Source organism: Carassius auratus, chromosome 29 (genome assembly GCF_003368295.1).
Source record: "Carassius auratus strain Wakin chromosome 29, ASM336829v1, whole genome shotgun sequence".
Classification (NCBI taxonomy): Eukaryota; Metazoa; Chordata; class Actinopteri; order Cypriniformes; family Cyprinidae; genus Carassius; species Carassius auratus.
Window position 1 is genome coordinate 1,478,970 of NC_039271.1, and position 22,712 is coordinate 1,501,681.

Sequence of the window (22,712 nt, forward strand, 5' to 3'; positions counted from 1 at the left end):
CCACATCTTTGACAGTTTATGTGCTTATGGAGACAATAACATCGCTTTTTGATGGATTCAGTGGTTCGGTACAGTTCCATTTTAATGGCAGTGAATGGAAATTTTGAATGAACACGAGTACTTGGACCGAATCCAAGCCTTGGATGACAAGAATCCAGCATATTGAGTTTATTTACTGTGGGACTGGAGTAAAAACAAGACCACAACTCCTAATGAGAGGGAAATAACTCTGAGACTGCAGATTTTGGAGTCTAAAAGTGCCGCATACACACTCACAAACATGCTTTTGGCGAGTATAGCTGACCTTGCTTGCCATTTACCGCTGGTCATTTGTATCCAAGAGGCTCATGCTGACCCTAATCGATACATAGATACATGTTTTAACACAGAACTGCTTACTAATCAATAGCACGACATTGCCAAACAGAGACGTCTATCAGATGTGTATCACTCAATAAGACAGGAGCAAAATCAATGGATGCCTTGCGAAAAGCTCATCCATCTCACCCTGACATGTTTTCAAACGACTGACACTGTCATTTATCTGTGTGTGAAAGCACGGGTGGGATTGGACATCGTGTTGCACATACAGGCTGTTTTAATGAGACGGTGACCTTTTCTTCATGGAGCTGCGAGCCCGTATTCTCTAAACTTGAATAAATCCTCTCTTCCTGTCAAATCAGTCGGCAGCTCTAACACCATTTCAATCTATCGATCTCTGCCGTATACACATGCACAAACACGCTTAAGAGCACACGCATTAATATTTATACACAGACGGCATTTTACAACCATCCATCTTGTCAATCATTCAGATTCATGTTCAACATTACTATTGCTCATACAGTAGCTTGGGTTATTAGACTTGGTGTGCATCGTTTGTTCTACAAACAAGTGTTGAGAAGTGTTTTACGTTTTCTTATCTGCCTTATGAAAACGCGACTTACAAATGAGGACAGAGTAAGCAATTAAAAACAACAAAAAGAGCAATGATATAGAAGTGCTATAACAAGTCTCAGTTAGGTTAACACAGTACACGTAGCATTGGCTTTTAAATAATATGATAAATAAAAAATGAAGAACATTTAATTCCGTAAAAGTGACTTTGTGCTTCTTTGGGATGGCACAATCAAGCGACGTTCACTTGCAGAACGCAAGCTTCCAGAGGGCACATAAGTCTGAAGTAACAAATTTAGGTAAATGGGTGCAGAGCCAGTGGTAGATTTGTAGGCAAACATCAAGGCGAGCAGCTATTGGAAACCAGTGCAAATTGATAAACAGAGGTGTGACGTGTATTCTTTTGGCTCATTAAAAATTACTCATTCTGGATTAATTGTAAAGGTTTGACAGAAGTGGCTGGAAGACCTGCCAAGAGGGCATTGCAATAGTCCAGCCTGGACAGAACAAGAGCTTGAACAAGGAGTTGTGCAGCATGTTCGGAAAGAAAGGGCTTGATCTTCTTGATGTTGAATAAAGCAAATCTGCAGGATCGGACAGTTTTAGCAATGTGGTCTGAGAAAGTCAGCTGATCATCAATCATAACTCCAATGCTTCTGGCTGTTTTTGAAGGAGTTATGGTTGATGTGCCTAACTTGATGGTGAAAATTTGATGAAACGATGGGTTTGCTAGAAGCACAAGCAGGTCTGTCTTGGCAAGGTTGAGTTGAAGGTGATGGTCCATCATAAAGCAAGAAATGTCTGTTCGACAAGCTGAGATGCGAATAGCTACCTTCGGATCATAAGGATGGAATGAGAGGTAGAGTTGAATGTCATCAGCATAGCAGTGGTATGAAAAGCCATGTTTCTCAATGACAGAACCTAGTGATGCCATGTAGACAGAGAAGTGGTCCAAGAACTAAGCCCTGAGGCACCACAGTAGTTAGATGTTGTGACTCCGATACCTCACCTCTCCAATCTACTTTAAAGGACCTATCTGATAGATAAGACTCAAACCACTGAAGTGTGGTTCCTGAGATGCCCTTTGCCACTAGGGTTGATAGGAGGATCTGGTGGTTAACCGTGTCAAAGGCAGGGGACAGATCATGCTTAAGTAGTGGAGTTATACGAGCCTGTCTAAATGATGAGGGAAAAACACCAGTGTGGAGGGATGTGCTGATGATGTGAGTGAGTGCAGGTACAACTGCAGGAGAAATGGCTTGAAGGAGATGAGATGGAATAGGATCAAGCGGGCAAGTAGTAGGGTGATTAGAAAGGATGAGTTTTGAGACTTCTGCCTCAGAGAGTGAAGAGAAGTATGTAAATGAGTGTATGTTTGCTGGTGATATGAGCTTGACTGATTGTGGTGTGGAAAATGGTGCACTTATGTGTTTAATTTTATTTTTGGTTAGATAAATTATGATTCTGCCAAGTGAAGAATAAAACAAGTGAAATATATCCCAAGGGGAACCTGAGCCACAGGATGTTTACAGACCTTAAAATGCCTTAAAAGGCATAAAAATTCAGACTGCCTTTGTAATTTTATCACAATGCCAATGACACATGCTTTATTTAGCCAAGATGCATTAAATTAATCAAAAGTGAGAGTAAAGACATTTGAAATGTTACAAAAGATTTTTCTTTCAGAGAAATGCTGTTTTTTTTTAACTTTCTCCTCAAATAATCTTGAAAAAAAAAGAAAAGATGAGTGACGTAATGTGATGTGTAGCCAAGCATGGTAACCCATACTCTCAATTTGTGCTCTGTATTTAACCTATCCAAGTGCAAAATGTGAAAAAAAAAAAACTTTTTCGGCATTGATGATATGATATAGTAATATGATAATATGAAGTGCTTCTTGAGCAGCAAATCAGCATATTAGAATGATTTCTTAATGATCATGTGATAATGAAGACTGGAGTAGTGGCTGCTGAAAATTCAGCTTTTCCATCACAACAATTAACTGTCAGGCTAGTTTGTTTGGTGTGCTCCACTCGTCGACTCTCGTCGGGCTCACATCAGCGGCAGTTTTCCATGTTGAAACGGCATCGGGGCCGTCAGCAAGAGTGATACCTCTCATTGGTTGTTCAGTTTAGCAAATGAGTAAGTACAGAAAATCAAAGCAAAAGTGATGAAAACAAGCATGTAAATGAAGGTGTTACAGACAGTAGGCTGTTTAAATGTCCGTGATCTTTCCCAATCATTCTAAAACGCAAATGTTTTCATAACAACATGAACCACTTATGAAGTTTAAAGTTATTAACATTACTTATAACTCACACTATCTTCTGAAAATGTAAAAATCTAGTTTCTTTTATCAGGAGCATCTACACATCTCTACTCGTGGCATCTCTTCTCTCTTTTTCATCAGTACAACACTCATTTGTGCTGCTCCATTGACTTTTCAAGGGTCTGTAAGGGACCAAATGTCACTATTTGGAAACTCAATGTGTGTACAAGGCTGTGATTTTAGCACTCAAAATACCTCTAGAGCCAGTTCCACCAGCTCATTAAGAAATGTCATCTTGTGTCGACAACAACGCTTGACTGGCTCTCAAGACTTATGTGGCCTTTTCAGTCCCTTCTGTCTCTTCCTCTTCATTCATCTTGATCCTTTCTCCACTTATTATGAGTCATTATGATCGGTCCAGACTGTTGAACACCTCTACATGGTTTGGGGGCCTTTCGGTTTGAGAGTCATTCTCCATGAATAATTCACCCTACACCCTTCTGCCTTTCTGTCTCCCTATCATATGTTGCATTGGGTCTATTAAAACAGGAGCCTCTGACAGTAAAAATGAGTGGCCCGTTGTGACTGATACAACCATCCATCATAACATTCGGTATGTGTCTCCTGAGGGTCTTTCTCCACTTCTGGCCGTCCCCTTAATGAACTGCTGCCATCACTCACTCACACACCTGCAGTCAGGCCAGCATGTGTGGGCTTAGACTCAATAAAACTGTATTATGTCCTGGCTGTGGTTTCCAAATAAGACAGAGCAGTGGGAAGCAATGGGGAAATACAACAACTGTTTAACTGTATTTCACATGTACTGTATGTTACGACATACTGTAAGCAGCGTCCATCTGCAGTATGCTGTCATACTGGGTGGGCGGTGTGTCGAAAATTACAAACAGCATGAGTAATTTTGAATCAAAATATAGTATAATTTGAATTTAAACCCCCAATTTTTTTTTTTCTTCAATAATTTATTGTTTAACTAATAAATAATTTGGTTTAAATGAATGTCTATTTTTGTAGGATTTACAAATTATAAAATGTACCCCTTTATTTTAATTTAAGAATTTTATTTGCACATTTTAGTGTTGTCACTTTGAATTCAACCCCTACTGTTTTTAACTATTTATATTTTTGTTTCACAAATAAATAAATAATGCCTATATTTCTATTGTCATTTGTTGGAATTTGACAGGCCTAAACCATAATATATTTGTAATAATAATTATATAAGAATTGTATTTAAGGTAAAATAAAATAATTTCCATTGCTTAATTCGTTAGATATCAATCTGATAATGAACAATGTTTTTGCAACATTTATCAAAGTTAATGTTATTTATATATAAATTATTGTTCATTGTTATTTCAAGTGTGTCCATACCATACTAATATTAATTTATAACTTGAAAATGCATGTAGAAATTAACAGTAACCTACTTTAGGTTTATAATTAATAAATTATTTTATTCAAATATAATTGTTCATTGTTTGTTCATAATACATAATGTATTGAATAATATTGGTGTGGCTTTTTGTAAAGTGTACAAATATGTTAAAAGTGTAATATGTTAAAAATCACCGCATTTTCAAACTATTGCAAAATATCCTTGCACATCTGTAACATTGTGCAACACTTCTCAGACAACCTACACTTGCACTGTCCTTACATCAGACATGCGTGGCATTGTGTAAAGGATTAAAATTAAATCAACAAAGCTGTCTACAAAGAAAAAAAGTTGCATTGCACGATTAAACCTATCCAGGATTTGATATATAATCATACAGACAGACTCTACAGCTCAGAATGCATGATATGAGGCAGAGGAAACAGCACAAACAAACATACAGAGACACTGCTAATGCTGTAAACAGGCTGATGCAGCAATGCAGTGCAACGCTGCAGAAAAACACACAACAAAGCAGCGGTGCAGCAGCAGCAATGCAGCCAGAGCTCCAGAAAAGAACAGAGGCAGCTGATAGCTCTGTGATTAGGGTCAGAGTTCATCGCTGACAGTTCCACTTCTGCTCTGCTTTTAAAGCTAGGAATGTATATGACACCTACAGACGCTACATGGGTGGCGGTAAAAATGAGTTGCTGCACAATTTACAGTGAGTAAAGTTTAACAATTAAATTTCAAAAAGTCTGGCGTTTTTAAATGACTGTGGTAAGTATGGAGACAGTGCAGTGCAGTGGGGGGTGATCGATGTGGGTTTGTGGGTTTGTGGGTTTGGCTTTGTGAAAGTTATGTATGAGCTTTACTTAAATAAACCACTGGTCCTCTCTCAAAGTTTACTCCATTAGGAGGGTGAAAGACAGAGCGCAGAGGCAAGCCGGAATATACAAAGACACATATGCTTACAAACACAGATTTTCCACAAAAACCACGTTTAAACTCTAGGCCCTCACTTCTTTCCTTAATCTTCACTGCAGAGAAAAAGCACACAAAAATAATGCTAACTTTGTCTATGTCACTCCGGTGTTCCAGTGTTGTTCCAGTGTATACAGTTTTTCAAATGAATCATGCCAAATGTATCATCTATCACATTTTTTTGCTAGTAATGCTAGTAAAACCTTCCCAAACATAAGTAATTTATACACTGAATTTAAATGATGTGCTGAAAATCTTGAAATCCATGTTAGTTTCATGATTCATGAGAGAAACACTGTAACAATGTACAGTATGATTCATTAACAGACCATTCTTTTGAGTCAGATCTTTTCAATGAATCAGATGATGCAGTTCACAAAACAGTGAATGATTCATTCATGAATCAGACGTATTTTTTTTCTTGAATCCAACTCACTGACTCAACGATCCAGTCACATTAGTTAACAACTCAGACTATCAGTAAAAAAAAAAAAAAAAAAAAATGGGGGGTAAAGTTTTTTTCACACAAATATATCTTATGACTTGAATGGACTACTGTTAAAAAGCTTTTACATCTTTTTTTAAATGATAGTTCATCCAAAAATTATAAGTCTGGCATCACTTACACACATCTCATGTCATTCCAACATTGTATGACTCTTTATTATGTCTATAAATTTAAATGCATTTTTTTTGTCTATACAATGAAATTCAAAGGGACTGTTTTTTTATTTCCACCTTTCTACCTAATCTACTTATCTTTTTTGGGTGAACGATCCCTTCAAGTTCCCCATTCATTGTTACTGCATGACAAGTACAATTATTAAAAATTAAGCAGGTCATACAAGTTTGGAATGACATGAATTTTCATTTTGTAAACTAATCTTTCAACTCTTCAAGTCACCCTTCACATCTTACAGGTGACATTTACAGGTGACCCTTGAAGCGGGCAAAGCCATCACCCCTTAAATAGCCCTGGGTATCCTCATGGTTGGGCGACCTCTGACCCCTGACCTCAGAAGCTGCTGACTTATTACTCAATGCCTCGTGCAATACTGCAATGTTTCAAACCATTGGCAGGAAAGCTGGAGAGTGTGCAAACCAGCTTGATATCTGAGCGAGAGAATGCCGAAAAAGTGTGTGATCAGGAACGAATGGGCTTGACAAGAAAAAAAACAATGAAAAATAATATCTTTCCATACCTCACAGATATTGAGAAATGGGGTCAGAGCCCTTTGGCCTTGTGTGTTGAAACAGCACCCGGAGCTTACTGATTGTAAACACAGAGAGATGAGTGAGCTACTTGTGGAAAGCACTTCCATCTTCATGCAAAATCCTTTTTTTTTTTTTTACCCTCAATGCATGTCTGAACCATTGAAAAACACTTAATCCCACTTACTGTCAGAATGAAACAGAATATTGTGTGCTGTGAGGCATTTATTAGCTGTTAAAGGATAAAATGTCATCCAATCACATGAATTCCTGGTCCCTAACGGATCCAATAGGGTGCTCTGATGCGTATGGTTTGCGAAAAGAAATCATCTATCACTTATTTTGCTACTAAAGCAACTTTAAGACAACAAAATTCAATATGATTGATGATCGTGGACTACAAGCTTGCAAATTTTAAAAGCATATTAATTTGGCATTCCTCAACTCAGTGTCACACGGAGGCCCAGAAAGGACGTATCGCTCATGAACACCAATTAAACAACGTCAAACTTAATTTGAATTATTATTGTTTGGCCAGATGAGTGAATATCTTCAGGAAGCACATTATGTTAAAGCAAACATTTAATCAATGGTAGTACAATAGAATGGGTTGACGTTTTTATAAAAAGGCCATTGTGAGCTGCTGAGGTGGTTGACAATAATAGAAGGTTTAGAAATTTGAACCAGATGTGTGTCTGGAGAGAGAAAGAGCATTAAACTGGCTGGACAGAGACTGGATGGTGATTTTTAAGGGGCATGTGGTTTTTGAACAAGTTTGGTCGGTGCAATTAAGAATTGGATAAAGAGAGGGTAACATGGGATGCAAAAACACAGTTTGAGGATTTGCTGGTCATTTTGTGACCTTTTATGAGATGAAAGAGAAAATTAGTTGGAAAGAAAGAAATTAGAAGGGAGAAAGAAATAGCAAGAACAGCGGGAAGAGGTAAGAACGAAAAAGAAAAAGAGTTGAAAGCTGAATAGGAAACACGTACAGTAAGATCTCAATTGTTGATGGTAGACAGCAAAAAGATCCAATAAATATCAAGAGGAGGAGTCTGCAAAAGTCTTCTGCTTCTCTGATTTCTCCTGTCCTTTTCCTGAAAATACTTTAATAATCTCACTCTGTTCAGAGAGGTAAAATAAAATGGAAGAAGTACAGAGCTATAAATTGAATATAGATAGATCACATGCTTTACTCTTTTATGATAACTAAAACAATAATAATAATAATAATAATAATAATAATTTCTGACCTTATTATTATCAATATTATCCTACATAATTTAGCATTTTATTTACTGTATTTATTCACATTTTTATATTTAATTTCACTATTTATTTTGGGAAAATTCTGACTTTGTCATTTGAATCAATTATTCAACATCCTTTTACTATCATATTCTTCCAAGTTTTCTTCTTTGAACTAATATATATAGATTTTATAGGCACCTATTCTTTTTTTTTTCTTAAGGAGAAACTTTAGGAGAAACATATGAGACTCAGCTGACTCTCAACAAAAACAACTCTATTCAGTCTCTTGAGATATGAAAGAGCAACCACTGAGCAATACAAAGAGAGAGAGAGAGAAAGCAATAAAGAGAAAGAGTAAAGCTGGGTGATGGAAACACAGGTATTTATAACCAAGAGGCCGTGACACAGCAGAATGCTGGGCTATGTTTGGTGTGGCCTGTCACATCGAGACATCTTGACTTCACATCACACTAACGAGGTAAGGTCTCGACTTCAGCTCTTATAACTCATCCAGAACACTGACCTTATAACCCAGACGCTTCGCCACATACTCTCAGCTTCAAAACTTCCACTCGACACACTCCAGCTCGGAGATGTATGTGGTAACTAGCCGCAACACATTAGACCCGACGAAACTATTTCCACTTCATTAGGACAACAATCAGACGCATTCTGACAGACGTCTTTAACAAAAAATAACAGCTTCAGATGGCCTCTCACAGGAAGCCGAGCCACTTTTACATGCTTAAAGCTGATACTTAACTAATTTGTATTTCTTTTTTGGCTTGTTGTTTTCATTTACAAACCTTAAAAGAAAAGAAACCCATTACTATAGATTTGCAAACCAAACATTTTCCAGGTTTGTGTGCAAAGCTTTGAGCTGTAAACAGGAGGTGTGAATTTGTGTATCGTTTATAACGCCTGCAAATGCCCCCTATAAAGAACATATGTCACCCCTTTCTCCGCCTATCATTTTTTATTGACAGCCGTCAGATGGACTGATTGTTCTGACATATGTTTCATAAACCCAGAGAAACTATAAATCAATAGACGACTGTTGCAGAGCTGTACTAACATATGAACAAGGACAAAAGACCAATGGCCTTCAACTATGTTTCAGGATCCCCACTGAAATACTTCAGAACAAAACTGCCTACAAAAATGTTCGATACTGCACCAAAAAGTCAGATAATGCAGCGAGAAGCAATAACTCTATGGCACTGAACACAAAGACACACAAGCACAACATTGACTGTAATGAAATATCGGCCACTTTAAATGAATGGCCATCTCTAGATTGGTTGCTGTAATTTATTGACAGCTGTTAGGTGATTGTGGCCCACCGGAGTGTAGAACGGTGACTAGTCTGGGAAATCGACCGCCATTAAATACTGTTCGGATCAAGCCATTCAGCGTGAGATTGCTTTGTGACATATTACCCATCGCCGATACTTCACATGCTATAGCCGAGCACACAGTATGCAGCTAGAAACTGATTCACTGCGTCTCCTCGCATCATTTACTGTGACAAGCCCTTCTCAGATTTGAGATTTACTCTGTCATGTTTAAACAAGTTGTTGATTTTGATTAAAGTTGTTAAAGTGATTTCTTTTTCAAAAGTATTAAATCAAGACTAAACCGGTATGATTTAAACTGCTTTGCTTTGCATTTAAAATAATGAGAGCTATGCTTCAAATTTTGTTTTCTATTACAGCAGAGTTATGGCTCTTTGACTGTGTATAAACTGCCAAACAGAAGTTTAAAAAAATTGAAATAAAAAAATAAGATTTGCACTAGAGTGATTTCTTTATTACAGTACCAATATAATGAAACCATTTCAATAAATCAGGATTTTAATTTCCTCTCAGCAGGAAGCTGTGTCGATGGCTGATGCCAGGGAGAGGGTGAGAGGAAATGAAACACAAATGCCCTTCACAAGTGTACTTAACATGTCTGTGACTACAGGGGCTGGCAGAGACCTTCCAGTGCTTAATATGCTCCCTGCAATAGAACAACAGAACGGTCTGGACGACCTTCAGTACAAGCACACACCCAGTGAGATGCACATGATCTGGGACTGCTGTGGAGAGCAGCCAGAAACTCCCTAATATCCCAGAAAAAAAGAGGCAGGTTTTAGTAATATAAAATAAGCAATACAGAGCTCAAAATATACCTAATATATATTTGAGCAGTCAAAATTAACATTCATGCAATGTTTGTGCAATGTATTATAACCAAGTCTATCTATCCATCTATGCATCTGTCTATCTATCTATCTATTGTATGTATCCATCCATATATCATCCAACAATCCATCCGTCCATCCATCCATCCATCCATCCATCCACCCACTTATTTATCCATTTATGTATCTATCATTTATCCATTATCTCTCTATACATCTATGTATCTATCCATTCATCCATCCATCCATCCATGTAACGGTCAATGTATCTATCCATCTACCACGCATCCACCCTTCCAACTATCGATCTATCATCCATCCATCCACCCATCTATCTGTATCTATCAATCCATCCATGTATCTGTACATCCACTCATCTATCCATTTGTCATCTATCATTTATCCATTATAAATCTATCTATCTATCTATCTATCTATCTATCTATCTATCTATCTATCTATCTATCTATCTATCTATCTATCTATCCATCTATCTATCCATCTATCTATCCATCTATCTATCTATCTATCCATCTATCTAAGCATTCACCCATACAACTTTCCATCCATCATTTATATATTCATTCATCCATCTATCTGTATCCATCTATCTATCCATCTGTATCCATCCATCCATTTTTCAAAACTTTTAAAACTCATTTCCTGTTAATTCTACATCCTTACATTCAATTCTGCATCCTTTTTGTTTCCTCAGTTCAAATTCAAAGACTGAACTGGAATCTAAAAAGCATTCTCAGTTTAATTGTGAATGGTGCACAGCCATGTTATTCACTTCAACAGCTTCCACTCTTCACCAGATGTTACAACATGGCTGTTGGGATTTGCTTCAGTGCTTCAGTGAGGTCAGGCCCTGATGTTGGGTGATAGGGTCCAGCTCGCAATCTGCATTCAAATTTATCCCAAAGGTGTTCAGGTCTGGGCTTTGTGCAGACCAGATAAATTCTTTCCCACCCTCCTCTGTAAATTATTTCTTTATCTGCATTGCTTTGTGCACAGGGCCATTCGATTCTGGGGCCCATTCTTCTAAATATGTTTGTCTAAGGAGATTACTCTGTGATTATGGCTGTGTGGTTGATTTTATGCACCTGCTAGTGATGTAGCTGAAATTGTTTAAAGAAAAAAAAACATTAATTAACATACCCTTGGATATATAATTTATAACTAATTTATTTATTTTAAAATAAATAAATATACTTACCAAATTTCTCAGATTAAGTCTTCTCAAAGAAATGGTCATAAGCTAATAATAATACATAACTTCAATATACCTGTTTTATATTAACTGTTCCAGCAGAGATGTCTGTAACAAATTAATTATTCTATTGCTATTTATCAAATGCACACAGAGACAAAGCCAACATTTTAGCACTAGGTTTCCATATACTGTACCTTTGACCTAGAGAAATGTAAAGATGTTTTACAGTTTTTCTCAGTCACTTTGGTGCATTTTTCAAAACAGAAATGAAATTTTCAAAACTACTTGTACAACCTCCACATCATCTAGTCATTAATACACATCATAAAACCAGTTTCTCATTCTTTTGAACAAGTTGCGATTGCTATTGTACATTCATGCAATTGATTACGCACATTTATCTGCGGTTTCCTACATTATCAGTTGCTAATGTCATGTTGCTCAAAATTTATTATACAGTTTTCTGTGCAATAGTCTTACCCCCCAAAACATCTAGTCTTTAGTTCATCGTATAAGTCATTAAATGCAAAATGGTTAATCTAGTTGTCATAAACTGCCAAGCACACTTTTTATTTGTATTTTTACACACTATTACAGTTTTTCTCAGTCGCTTTGGTACATTTCTCTAATCATTCTTGAGATTTGCAAAACAGTAAGTGCATTTCTCAAAACAACTCGTACAAATATCAAAACACAATGGATGACCTGCAAAAGCCAGTCTCTTGCTCAAAATCCTTAGTTCATCTCTCAAAAATAAATATCTGTGTCAATGAACATGTCAGTGCCATCAGAATGACAAGTCCTTGTGTCATAGTTTACGGATAAGACAGTCAAATTGCTTAGTCATGTTGTCAATATAACAGTTTACTCTGGAGGGATGATCTGATGTAAACCTCTGTATTGAACAACATGCCATATGCTTATGTATGCCATATCCATTTCAAAACTACACATTTTCACATTACTGTTTGTGGGATATTGATTGAAAGAGACTGGATAGAATATCCAGTTACACTTTTACAAAGTCTGACCAAAAAAAAAAACCTTTACAATGTCATTGTGATATAGAAAAGGAAAAACAAATATGGACACAAATATGAAAATAAGTCCATTTTCAGAATGTGTAACTCTTGTGTTGTCCTCTGTCTATACAGTATAAGCTTTTCAACTGAAGATTCATGAGATGAACCTTTGAGCTATTTCAGAGAAAGGGTTTATCATTGGTTTATCATCTACATTCTCTTTATTAGTCAAGATTCACTTGGACAATTCATGCCAAATGTACAAAAAGTCTAATAATAATTTGTAAAAATAAATATAAAACGTGTGCCAGGCAGTTTTTGACAACTAGATTAACCATTTTGCATTTAATGACTTATACGATGAACTAAAGACTAGATGTTTTGGGGGGTAAGACTATTGCACAGAAAACTGTATAATACATTTTGAGCAACATGACATTAGCAACTGATAATGTAGGAAACCGCAGATAAATGTGCGTAATCAATTGCAGGAATGTACAATAGCAATCGCAACTTGTTCAAAAGAATGAGAAACTGGTTTTATGATGTGTATTAATGACTAGATGATGTGGAGGTTGTACAAGTAGTTTTGAAAATTTCATTTCTGTTTTGAAAAATGCACCAAAGTGACTGAGAAAAACTGTATTAGATGTTTTGTCAATTTGGCATGAATTGTGCAAGTGAATCTTTACTAATGAAGAGAATGTAGATGATAAACCAATGATAAACCATTTCTCTGAAATAGCTCAAAGGTTCATCTCATGAATCTTCAGTAGGAAAGCTTATACTGTATAGACAAAGGACAACACAAGAGTTACAAATTCTGAAAATGGAATTATTTTCATCTTTGTTCCCATATTTCCTTTTCTATATCACAATGGCATTGTAAAAGTATTTTTTATTTTTTTGGTCAGACCACTAGTAAAAGTGTAACTGGGAATTCTATCCAGTCTCTTTCAATCAACATCCCACAAACAGTAATATGTAAATGTGTAGTTTTGAAATGGATATATGGCATACATAAGCATATGGCATACTGTTCAATACAGTAGTTTACATCAGAACATCCCTCCACTGTTAAATTGACAACATGACTAAGCAATTTGACTGTCTTATCCGTAAACTATGACACAAGGACTTGTCATTCTGATGGCACTGACATGTTCATTGACACAGATATTTATTTTTGAGAGATGAACTAAGGATTTTGAGCAAGAGACTGGCTTTTGCAGGTCATCCATTGTGTTTTGATATTTGTACGAGTTGTTTTGAGAAATGCACTTACTGTTTTGCAAATCTCAAGAATGATTAGAGAAATGTACCAAAGCGACTGAGAAAAACTGTAAGAGTAGGCTTGGTGGGGCTACTTCTGGATGTGTTTCATTTCTGCACTTTAAAACTGATTATGAATAATGGCACTTAACAATAAACACTTCCTACCATGGGTTACACAACAACAGAGCAAAAACAATTTGAACATAGTGACTAATAATGTTTCTGGGAACAAACCAATGCATCAATTCTAAATAATTTCCAGCTTTTCCAGTAAAACAACATCATGATGCTTTCCAGTGTCTTAATTAGGAAAACAAGTTTTATTATTCTTATTATTAATCTGTAGATCTCTGAAAAGGCATCAACGTTTCTCATCTTTTCACTGTCTTCTCTAACAGTTCCTGCATCAACAATCTTACACTAAATTTTATTTGCGAATGAGCATAAAAAATGGGCGAATCCATCATTGTCTCCTGAAGTCCAACTCGATCAGGTGTACTGTAAAGAATTATGGGTGATGTGTTAGTGGCTCAGAGGAAAGGGCCCCCCCCCCCCTCAAACTAATTTATTAGCCAGCTGTCTTTTCTAATCCTCCTCTAGAGGTCAAAGTACTCAAAACTTCAGCTTTATATCTAAGATAGCAGTGAGTTTTTTCCCCTCCTTTCTTCATCTAACTACCGTTTTCCTGGTTGCCAGCACCTTGGCATAATCTTCTGTGACAGATCTGGCCCTCCTCTGGCATTCCCGTCGCCATGGAGAGAGTCAAACACAGAGACGTTTTTATTCAGCTCGAAAGAAAAGCTCCTGACATGATAAATACAGCTCTGTCATGTCTCTCGCACTCATCTGCACACGTTTAAAAGCGTGAAACAAGACACCCGACTCTAAAGGTGGGAATCCTGCTCAACTGATGCATCTACACAACACAAAGGCGAACCTTTGGCCCACCTTTCAAGATCCAGAACATTTAGAGGGATTGTCTACAAGATCTTCCATGATGAATGCTCAAATAGAGGTGTGTTGGTTTGTCTTAAATCAAAAACCGGTTCCTTAGTTACCTAGATCCTAGTCTCAGTCTCAGACAGCGCACCTACGAACCGCCCACAGCCTGCTTACTGACCGATGATGCATAACGCATACAAATATGACGAATACTGGCTGAAATGACCAGTTTCAATCTGACTGCTGACTTTACGCAACTTTCACACGTTTTTTAATCTGTCTGTCTGAAAATAGTTTAGGATTAAAAAGTCATTGGATTTCCCAGGTTAGTGCAATTCATTCTGTAGAATTAGGGCCTGCCATTACGTGAAAATAAATCAATTAAATGTAAGTAGGTAATTAAAAATTAGTCTACCAAATTAATTACCAAAAAAAAAATATTTTATGTCTGTAAAATAATAGTTTGTTACTTTTCTGATCTGATTCTTTGCAATCTGGGCCTATAAAGTTTTTTTTTCTAAAATGAATTAAATATTTATCAACTTTTTATATTTTCATATTTAATTCAATTTTATTCATTATACATTTAATTATATACTTAATTTCAATTTTACTGATTTTATAAAAATTTATACTTACATATATTTACATATTTTTATTATTCTTTATTAATTTAATATTTTATTTTGAAATTAATTAAAAAATGTTACTTTTCATTTTATACCTGCAAAACATTTAATAAATGTTTACATTTCTATTCATTTCAAATGTATGAAACATTATTTGACTTTGAGTGTGATATAATATATTGAATAAAGCACTTTAAAACAAAATAAACCGTGGTTGGTAATGTTATGTCAGTCATGTAGTCAGTCTCTTCATTCTGTCAAGTGGGCAAAATAATAGCGTACAGTCAAAAGTTTTCCTACATGAGACTTCCTAGATCCAAACCAGTGAAAAAAACCCAAGTGATAATAATTAAGAAAATAATTCATCCTCAAAAGAAAAGGAGAAAAGGAAAAAAAACATCTAAAACGAATTCACTCCTGCAAGCTATGCAAAGCCTTAACAAAAATCAATAGAGTAATTTTCTTCTTAGATAACCCAATTCCTCAAGAGTGATTTTTTAATTTCCTCCAAGAACATCTTCGATTATTCAGTTAGAGAGTCCATTCGAAGGCCGAACATCAACGAGGTGACAGTTTTCAGATCTGCTTCTCTTGTTCTCGCCTGATACCGATCTGTCGGTAGCTCATGCATGCCGCATACAGGTTTTATTAGATATCGGCTCAAGCTTTGCCAAATGTTAGGCAGAAACAATTATGCACAGCAGCAGCAACAACAGATAAGACGAGTGCAGACACATGCATCAATTTATATGCCTGAACCTAGGGGATTTGAGGTTGGATTGCAACCACACTGTAAATGTATATCCTACACGTATGTGGTCTGAAGCCTGGGTGGTGTGTTTCGGGTAAGTTTGTGGTCTATTAAAGAGGAAAAGGAGATGGGGGAAACAGCCGGTGGGTGATTCTGAGGCAATGGTGTGGTAAACGAGTGGGCGGTAGGGTGAAAAACAGCAGATGTGTCGTTTTATCTGTGGGGTTCAGGCTGTAGTGTATTTTGGTGGCACAGGAGATCGGCCTGAATGTGAACAATTAAGACGATGAGAGAAAATAATTTATCAACCTAACCCCACCCCCCCACCCCTGTCTTGTTTCAAAATGAAAAGAAAGAATGAATTAATTTCCTTTATTTCCTCAAGTCGTTAGTTCCAGCAGTCATTGTGGATCACAATGGAAGCCACACAGACTGGCAGCTAATGAGTATTCATTAGGACGTACAGATGGACAGGCACAAACATTCATTCACACACACACACACACACACACACAGGGAATGGTCTGCATGCTCAAGCCTGGGATATTGCGGATTTTACTCTCGCTGAATGAGGTAAGTGTGAAGTGATGTTGTCCAACAGCTGGACGGTACTTCTCTCCCTTGGAGTTTGGATCATCTTTCTATTCCCGCTCCGCTACAATCCCCTTCTTTTTTTTGTGCCGTAAGCAAGCGGCCCTCGCTAACTGTTACCAGGCCCATTGAGAGATCAAACAGACCCTCACAGCACATCTGGATCAGATAAGAGATTTATTGAGCCAGTGTCTAGGTACCAGTTTCCCATGACTGACCCTTACCAGAATGTGATGAGGAATGACCTGATTTGGTAAGATTAAGTTACGGTAAGCACAGGTACATAACTGAACATGGGCACATGAAAAAACTAAATAAATCATACTATCACTGAATAACTCTCATCTTGTGAACTTGTGAATAATAACAATAATAATAATTATTATTATTGCTACACCTATTTTGTGTCTGTTCTTAATGCAAAGCTGTCATCATTAGAATATAATGTATGTATTTAATTTAAGTTTATTCATACATTTCATACACATACTGTTCAAAAAATTGGGGTCAGTAAGAAATTAATTAAAGGGGTCCTATTATGCTTTTTCACTTTTTCAACTTTAGTTAGTCTGTAATGTTGCTGCTTGAGCATAAAAAAGATCAAAGGTCAAAGTCCACTGCAAAAGGAGATCTTTTATTGAACAGAAATCACGCGAGTGCGGCGCATACACACGCATAAGGGGCCTTTCATATATCACGTCTTTTGCGCGCTCAAGTTCGTTATTTCAAATGTAGGCACGCGGTATGCACGCTCATAATGGAAGCGACGCGGTCGCGACGCGCAAGGGGTGTGACGCGCTCGTTTTTTTCCAGGTGCATCCGCACTGCATCGAGTTAAAAACATCAACTTTTCAGAATGCCGCAAGCGCACCGCAGGTCATGTAACTTCCTCACCTTTTCTGTAACAACGTTGAAAGCTCAGCCAAGATGAAGGAACCTTAGTAATACCTTTAAAACCTTAATGATACCCATCCCTAGTTATCACTATATCTGAAAAGCGCTAGTGTTCCCAAGACAGACGAGCTTAGAGTGGTTACAATCATCGGGTTTAAATCGATCTCAAACTGATTTGATTTTGAAGCTGGCAGATGGCTATGGTAAGGGGCATGATATTTCCCGACCAGGTGCTAAGTGCTGTCAATCACAACATATTTCGTATTTCAGAAGGCCGACCTTCATCTGATACAGGAACTATTCGAGCCATTCATGACTGGAAGAGAGGTGTTATAATAATGTAAAATATACAAAAAATTATGTGTTTTTTTTAAACAACCTAGTGTGAGAGTCTGTTAAAGTACACAAAATCAAGACTTTGTAAAAGAGCGTACAGTTTTTTTTACAAATTCAGCTTTGTCATTCCCGGACATTTTTTTTATTTTAACAAATATATATATATAAAAAACACAGTTATTTTAGATAGTAATAATATCTCACAATATTACAGTTTTTTTTTTTTCAGCATAAAAGACTTCCTTCAAAATCATAAAAAAAAACGTACTTACTCCAAACGTCTGAATGTAGGAGTATATTTTCAAAATTTGTCCTACTAATTTTTGTCCCCTAATAATTTACTCTCTCATCCAGCATGCTATCCAAGTTGTTGAGCCCTTACCATATCAGTCCCAACAACTGCTAGTCTAACTGATCAAAAGCCCAGAACAGTTTGGACCAACAAAAGACTATTAGGTTCCGCATTCGCTGCATTTTTTTACAACCCGACAAGATCCCTGATGTCCATCCTCACAGCTGCCTTGGCTGGACTAATCTCTGGCACGACACACAAGCATACACAGAACAAGGGCAAAAACATAAGTGTGCCTTCAAAGTCACGGAAATGACTGAGGCATCTCACCTTCCCTGTGTGTAGTGTACGAGTGGTTAACAGCATGTTCAGGGCATTATTCCCAGCCAGTGGAAACACTCAGGCTGATATTACATCCCTGCTGTAATAATAAACCTGTTTCATCTAGGGCGAGATGGATCGAGAATCTAAATGCACAGAGTCCTGAAATTACATCCTTGATGCTGAGGGCATCTCTCCAGAAATGAAATGACATACTATAGTTGAAGCCGGGACAGCACGGGGATCTAGATTAAACATACACTAGTATTAAAGTCAGCTTTAAATAAAGAGAATTCACACATGGTCACAGACTCTCTCCCTGACCTCCCACAGATCTCTCTGAGAGCAAGAGACGCTCTCGTCTAACTCTTGAAGTAATGAAAAAATGAAAATGCTGTGACTGTAAAAATGGAGACTGGAGTAGAACAATAGCCCCCTTTGTGCCACAGGAAATAAATGCTTTTAATGACTTGTTAGGAAACTCCAAGGAAGCTGCCTGGATGTGTTTTTGCACAAGAAGAATATGCTAAATCACAGTAACCCTGTGTTGCATAAAACACTGTCGAACAGCTGTAGATAAACTGAAATGACTACAGGATGAAGGAATGGAGCATCTGTTTCTCCTAATTCCTAATTAATGTATTCCCAGAGGAATCGTGTGGTCCGAACCTCCACGTGCCATTAAACCTGACATACCTGATAACACAGAGGGCTGGTCAGAACAGCTCCGGCGTGACTTTTCACCTTTGAAAGAGCGATGGGAATAACAGGAAAACCACATGGTACTCAATTGTTTGTAAGCAGAATCTGACAAGCAATTCCAAGAGATACAAACTGTGGGCTAATGAAAACATCTGCTCTGATTCTTTTAATGGCTTTTATATTAGTGGAAATTTTTCCATTCGTTTATCTAGACAACACAAAGTGTTACTTGTTTTTAGCATAAATCTAACTAAATTTAGGAAGGTTTATGCTTAAAACAAGAAAAATGATTCACCAATGGGGTAAGAAAAATAAACGGGATTCTAGAAATACTCTCTGGAAGCAATTCTAATTTTCCAACACAGTTTTGTTTAACAAGCAAATTTATATTGCTTTGTTTAGATATTTTTTTACAGTAAAACAAGATAAAAATACTGATTAATTATAATCTTTGCAGCGCTCCAAAACCTTGTGATGACACACATGTGAATTATACCACCAAACAAAACATATGATGAAAACAGATAAAGAAAATAAAAAGTAAAATTTATAATAATAATAATAATAATAATAATAATAATAATAATAATAATAATAATACAATAGTTATTGTTATTATTATTATTTCATTGACATAATGAAATAATATTTTCAAATGTTAGAAAATGGTATGGCAAGTAAAAATATTGAAATTGTAAAAAATAATAAAAATCTCATTGTCAAAGCGAATATTTGAATAAGATAACTATTAAAATATTATTCGATAGAAATACAATTTCCTGGCTGGTCAGAAATATTTATACAAATTGACAAAATGTAATTAATTCAACCCCAAAATAATAGTTATTTGTTTTTAATTAGTACAATTTTAAGTAATCATAAAAACTGCAATCTCATTATCAAGTGACAGAATATTTGTAATAAAATAAATAATAAAATGTTTTTTCAATTAAAATATTTTTGGGGGGCTGGAAAGAAACACTTATGGCCAGTGATAGAGCAAAACTTCATTTTTAAAATAATTTGTTAAAGTAATAAAACATTTGTAATTAAACCTATGTAATTAATTAATATACTATTTAATAAATATATGGCCAGTAAATGTTCTCAGGTTATTAAAAAAGGTAATTTAACTAATTCAACCTCTAAAAGAACAGACATTTACTTTACTTGAACAAATGTTGGCACTTAACGTTACGGAGACACATTTTAGGATTAGAAAGACAGATTAGGCTGTTATCGGTGTGGGTGAACAAATCACAAAGCACTATTCCTCTTGTGGGGAGTTTATTTGGTTTTCCTCTCTTGCTCTCTCTGCCTTTTATCAGTCAAAAAGCGAAAGTCAGTTCATAAAATAACCACTATCTCCCAGCACCATTTGTCATCTGAATATTCTTCACCTTTTCCTGTCCTCCCTGTGCTCATGTCTTTCTCTCGCACAAAGAGCGATGCAGGCACTCCTCAGCTGGTTTTCATTTCTCTACAGCCAGGTCAGGGTTTAACAGACTCACAGTCTATCACACACACATCAGAGCCTGATACCTGAGCGCTGTCCCCCTGGAGCTTCACCATTCACCCCTCGGCATGCTCAAATACCCTCACATGTCAACAGCACCTTGAGAGAAGAAGTGTGAGGATCATGAAGCAAGCACCTTGTGCTCCAGGAGCTCCTCTTGAGGCAGCAGGAGACGACCAAGGGACTTATGTGCTTCTGAAAGGGTCACATGGGCCATACGGAGGGTGTAGAATTGCCTGTAGAATCCTAAATTAGGATTTGGTGCATAAATGGCTCTAATCCCAGGTAAATCTCACGGGATTGTTCTTGTCTTCTGAGGAAGGGGTGAAAAGATTAACCTGAATCGCTCAAGCCAGACTAATACCAGCCCAACACGCTACTACGCCACAAACAAACTCTTCAGACTGCAGATCTTCTCTGTACGGCTGCACATTCCTACATTGCTGATACAAGCCATCCTGACCTTTAAAACTGTTTTGGTTCGTATGTGAACCGGTCTTATTTTCTAGAGTTTGGCCTGTGTAAATAAATGAATACATTTCGGACTTTAGTTTAGATCCTATTCATGTTGACTTCCCATGTCGATGGCCAAAATCTAACATCATATGCTTAAATAATGTATTTGTCTACCAAAACTCAAACCATAAAAACAATACATAAACTATGATATAGAATAAATTAAATTTTACAAAATAATATTTAATTATATGTAAAAATAAAAATGTAACTAAATAATAAAATGTAATGTAAAAATAGCTGTATATATGAAAAAGGTTGTCTTTAAAACAAAAATAAATATTTACTTTGACTGCCATGCTGATAGACAGTTTAAATCACACATTACATGCTCTCAAATGGCTTAAATACTTATCAGTATAAAGTGAAAAGTTACTAGTAGACTCTAAACTAAGCATTGCATTCTCATACATTTCAATGAAAAATAATGCTGTAAATGTTGACAAGAATACCATAAGTGCACTGCTAGAGACTGAGGAACTATAACCTCCGACTACACATATATAACCGTCCATTCACTCCCGCGGAGGTTGATTTGTGCCTGTATCGAATTCTATACATGTATTTAAAATGATTAAACACCCGAAAAAGAATGTTTATGTTTGTAGCGATACACATTCCTTTCCCGCTTATTCCCAGCGGTCTGCCATCCAGGTTTATGTATGTTAGCAAAAATGTAAAACTGAACCATAAACTACACATTTTTTAACACTCTGTGGGACTTTTGGTGAATAGCTCTGTTCATATTTTTATGATCTACACATTTCATTTCCAACAATTGATTATTCCTGCGCAGTCACAGTTCGGTGGTTTCAGGCTCACTCTTTACTCATTAACGATGCCAAGAGTTCCACTGCCAAGCAGCGCCCGGTTTGGCACATGCCAGGCTTCTCACCTTCCTCTCGTTCTCCGCCACACATTCAGTCCCTTTCTCCTCACCTCGGCGTTCCAGTCTCGCTTTACTACTCTTGTTAACTGCTGGAGCGTGTTCAGAGAGTTGCCCCAAACTTAATGAGATGTGACTAGCTATACGGCGTGGCTTGAAAATGAAACATGGTGCTGCCGGCCTGAGCAATCTCAAACCAGAGCTCACATCGCTATAAATACGTCACTTTCAAGAGCACTGGAGAAATATGACAGAAAGCAGCACAAAGGGTCGTTCGAAGCAAAAACCCCATGGTGTACTGAAATAAGCAAACTTTCCCTTTTTGAAAATGCAGACTTTTTTTGAGCTTTCCTGGCAGGATTAGTAGGTTCCCCCCACAGTGACAGAGCCCAATGGCATCCAGATGCGGCGCTGCACTTGCTCAGGTTGGAGGGAAAATGGATTGGCATGCGGCACGCTCTGGAAGGCTCTGAGTAAACATGACCCCATGGTGACCCTCACTGCTCATGGCCCCTGCAGGTCTCAAACAGGTTCATTAAGCCTGTTCAGATACCCTGGGGCTGACCTGCTCCATTTCAAACTCAATCACTGTCCCCAACAGCCCAATCGTACCGCACCGGCTGACGCTG

At 37.0% G+C, this 22,712-nt stretch overlaps 1 protein-coding gene across 1 annotated transcript in view; it reads right to left on the reverse strand.

Annotated features, from left to right (window-relative positions):
* LOC113047817 (semaphorin-3aa) overlaps nucleotides 1–22,712 on the reverse strand; it is a 78,168-nt gene that overhangs the window by 55,097 nt on the left and 359 nt on the right. The gene's annotated exons all lie outside the window — the stretch shown is intronic.